The following is a 4,543-nucleotide window of genomic DNA, read 5'->3' on the forward strand; positions in this document are numbered from 1 at the left end:
TTTGTAAACAATTTTATTCAATTTGCATATTTTCTTTTTTCTTTTGTATTTTCATGCGTTTTAATATCAATGAACATAATCAGCCAGGACTTGATTTAATCTTACCTGGTGCACAATTTCACTAGTAAAGAATCGTGAGGTATCTCTTAAACCGTGCAATATTTGACGTACAAATAACAATAAAGACACCATGATATATATATACATTTAATGAAGACGGGGATATCACACAATGATGAATAGGATTATAATTTATAACAATTATAACCATTACACAATGATGAATAGGATTATAGTTTATAGACATTCTGTAGTGGATCTAGAAGCTGTGAATCGATGGGTGGGGAAGGGGGGGGGTCTGTTAAAATCGAGGGCGCCATCCACAGTCCCACCGGACAATGAATGTCAAGACAATAGTGGCTATAACACTGAGCTCCTCGCTGAACCATTGATCGTATTCCCTATTATAGTTCCTCGCCGATCGTTATCTCGCCGGAAAACAGTTTTATTCAAGTTGACATAAAGTTCATGTTAATTTAAGATTGTTATTGATTTTGTTATTGTTTTTGGTGAACCTCAGGGGTGCTTACTTGGTTCTCATGATGGGGTGGGGTCTCATTACATCGGCACCTGTAGAAATTATAAGCAAATCTCAATATACAATATAACATTTAGTAGACGTATCAAGCGTTTTGGATTAGCTAGACACCGGATTGAAAGGTTCAGCACGGTGACAAACATTCAACATAATTACAACATAATTATTTAAGGTTCCTCTCCCCTCTTTATTAACAACAGCGTATGTATCTCCACTAGGCCCTATTTTAAATTTTCCTTCAGTTTCATCATTGTTCTTCTTCCCCTCTTTATTAACAACAGTGTATTTATCTGCACTAGGCCCTATTTTAAATTGTTCATTACGTTTATCCTTATTGATCATTCCCCCCCACTCTTTATTAACAACAGTGTATTTTTCTCTCCTTGATCCCATTCGTGATTTGGTTCGTGTTAGATGTGTTAACCCGGGCGTGTTCCGCCACAACCGGAAGTTTTACTTTTAGTTTATCACCAACCACCACGTCATTAGTGACATCATCAGAACTAATATACAGATCATTTTCTAGATATTCCATCCCTTGGTTACCGTTGCTAGGTTTAAGTTTATCATCAACCGCCACGTCATCAGTGACATCATCAGAACTAATATAAAGATCATTTTCTAGACATTCCATTCCTTGGTTACCGTTGCTAGGTTTAATTATATCATTATCAATACTGGTATATGGATCATTCTCCTGATGAACCAATTCATTATTATGTTTATCAGTCAGAGTTATCTCCCCATATCTGTTATCTGTGAATGATCTGGTAAGGATGAGGACCAGTCTCTGCAGCTTCTGGACTGTCATAAATATTGTCCCCATTCTTCTTACGTATTACACTATAATATACAAATAAGTTGAAGTGAGTTGCCCTGACTGATAAAACGTGTATTTATTACAATATACACAAATAAAGTGAAGTGAGTTGTTGTCTAGTAAAACCCAAAGAGGCTTCGGATATCTTTACTTTAAAACGCACTTTACAATCGAAGCTGGCGTACGACTGTTGTAGGAAAAATAACCCTTTGTTGAATTAGGTTTACTACAATGAGATAAGCCGTTTTAGAATACTCATTTAGCGTATACTTATAACTTTCCACGATCACTATGTCATGGAGGCTGTAAGAACAGCAACTTTAGACTATTATTACAACAAGCCTCTGTACTTGCCTGTTCGTGATTGGGTTCGACATATCTGTAACCTGATATCGTACGTTCACAAACAATTCAAATCGTAATGCCACCGAATAATTCTGTCATTGGCTTTTATCTCTAGTCAACATTTAATACCGAATATATGTCTTTCATTATTAAATGTGTTAAAATGATGAAACTAATAAGTAAGTTAGTGTTGCTATTATAACTTTGATAATTCTGCATTATAAATCATTGGGATATAGAGTTGATACTATCCATATTACCATGGTAAAATTATAGGTTACAGGGAATAGATAGAGATGATACTTGGAATATTGATGATACATTACAAGGAATGTAATATAGAAATGGTACTAACCAGATTACTATGATAATAATGATGACGATAATCACAATTAATCCTCCTACAGCTCCACCAATTATAGCAGATACTGGAATATATAAAATTTATATATAAATCTTTTCAACAATACTAAAGTTTCAACATCATATGATGTAGTAACGATTTATTCTTTGAAAAATATAACTTCTAGTTTAAAAAGTGGAAGGTAACAAACACCTTTAATACAAGATTACAACTACTGTCAGATAATCACCATAAATCTTCTCAACGTATGGTAAACCTACGTTCATGGCTATTTTAATTCCCTAAGGAAGAAGTGATATCAGATCTTCTAGAAATGGTTATCAACTCTCGTCGCTACTTATATCTAACTACGCTTTTTAGAAATGGTTATCGCTATTTATATCTAACTACGCTTGTTAGAAATGAAAAAATACATTTGGATGGTCTCTTTCCGAAATAAAGATGGACTTACTCGAGTTATCATTCTTAGATGTTGGTGTTGTTGGTTGGTTAGATTCACTATCAGATGTTGGTTGGTTAGATTCACTACCATATGTTGGTTGGTTAGATTCATCACCGGGTGTCGCTATTATCAATGGAAGGGAATAGATCCATGTTTATATTTTTATCTTTATCAAGTATCCATTAACATACTCAAAGTATGATGTAAACAATTATGCATTGAAAAGTTGGCTATTGAAATCGAATAGAAACCTAAAGCCGGACGCACATCTTGTGCTGATTTTACCACCAAGTAGTGGTGTTATTTGGTTGTTTCTGGCATTTGTTTGTTTGGTAGTATGCGGTTTCTATTTCCAGCTTTTGTGAGCCGAGGTGGCTCAGTGAGGATGATGTCTTGCTCGCTAACCCGGGGGTCCCTTGTTCGATCCCGGTGTTGCTCGAGAAAGTTCATTGCAATTTTCCGGCATGGTTCCCCTTTGCCAGTGGTGTAGGACAAGAGGCCTTGCAAGGGACATCGTATAGTTGCTCGGATGGGACGAAAAACCGAGGCCCAGTGTGGACGTTGGTGAGCACGAAAAAGAAACTTTGTCGGTTGGAATTCGATAATTCGAGTTGGCCATAACGCCGCTGAGGCAAATTGTTCCTCAGTATTGTATGGCACCTGTTCGTCTTCATTAATCCCTTCAGTGCAGAAAAGTAGGACGTTAAACCCCATTTGAAGACCGGGTTGATGGATTGACAATGAAAACTGTTCTTGGGTGGAATGAGATAAGATGAAACATACAAGAAGTGAACGATTGGAACAAATAACTCGTGTTATGTGTAAAAACAAATACAACAGAATAATAACAACTAACTTATACTTTCTGTGAAAGATGTTTCTATATCAGTAGGTTTATAGCTTGTTGTTGACCATCTTGATTTACCACATGACAGTCTTTTAGATGATGAGGATGCTAAAATGAAACAAAATCAACTTGAGAATTATGAGAGAATGATTAATTTGTATATTTGCGTATAAACAGAGCAGTCAAATTTCTCACCTTGTCCATGCATAATTTAGGGGTTCAGGCCCCAAATGGTCCACATTCATAATGTTAACGTATTATAGGTGTGGAGTGAGGTCGACTTGAAACTTGGTACATTTATTGTCCCTGCATGCCCTACTTCCAGACTGTACTTTTTATGAGACAGAGTTCAGATGTGGCAGTATCATTCATTTCGTAGACCGAACGTTCGTGAATGTTTGTAAGGACTCTACTGACTGCATGTTTTTAAATACAGATTTTCTTGATACGGTCCCTGTTATTTATTTCAAATAGAGGATGAAGACTATTACTTTAGGGGTGCCATATTACAGCCATTTCAGCCATTTCATATTTCATTCAAACAGGAATGTTGTCGTATAATGCAGCCCGTCGTGGGCTTTTACCGCGTTAGACGGTGGTGAATTGTGACTACAACTCATTAATATATGAAAATCCTGGATTCTCTTTAGAATATATAATTATATTATTACCTGATTTTATTTGCACACAGGCCGTGAATACTCTCGGTGTACTTGTATCATTATGTAATAAGTTTATCTCGACGCTACCACCATTTTGTATTGGTATAACTGATTCGTATATCTGACTACATGAATATATCCTGACCCCAGTCATATAAAGAAATTGGAATTTATAATAACATCCATGTGGTATCGTATTTGGAGTTATTGTAACATTGGTTGGTAATCCAGTAGATAAAGAACATGAACATTGTGTAGTATCATCAGAGTCTCTAACACCAGACAGATGAACGCTGTTACCAGTTATAGATTTATCACTACATACTGGTATAAAATTAACTGTAATATAAAATATACAATGTCACGTCAAGACAGATAAACAATATTACCAGTTGTAGACTTGTCACTACATACTGGTATAAACTTGGCTGTAATATAAAATATAAAATGTCACGTCAAGATTTA

The 4,543-nt window shown here is 35.7% G+C and overlaps 1 long non-coding RNA gene across 1 annotated transcript; it reads right to left on the reverse strand.

Annotated features, from left to right (window-relative positions):
• Positions 1-307: 307 nt before the first annotated feature.
• LOC130013664 (uncharacterized) lies at positions 308-4,273 on the reverse strand. The gene is made up of 5 exons (XR_008788873.1): positions 4,088-4,273; positions 3,426-3,524; positions 2,579-2,692; positions 2,119-2,191; positions 308-1,441 (listed from the first exon to the last, which is right to left on the reverse strand). It is a non-coding gene; the product is annotated as an uncharacterized LOC130013664 (long non-coding RNA).
• Between the last annotated feature and the right edge of the window lie 270 nt (positions 4,274-4,543).

Source organism: Patella vulgata, chromosome 7 (genome assembly GCF_932274485.2).
Source record: "Patella vulgata chromosome 7, xgPatVulg1.2, whole genome shotgun sequence".
Classification (NCBI taxonomy): domain Eukaryota; kingdom Metazoa; phylum Mollusca; class Gastropoda; family Patellidae; genus Patella; species Patella vulgata.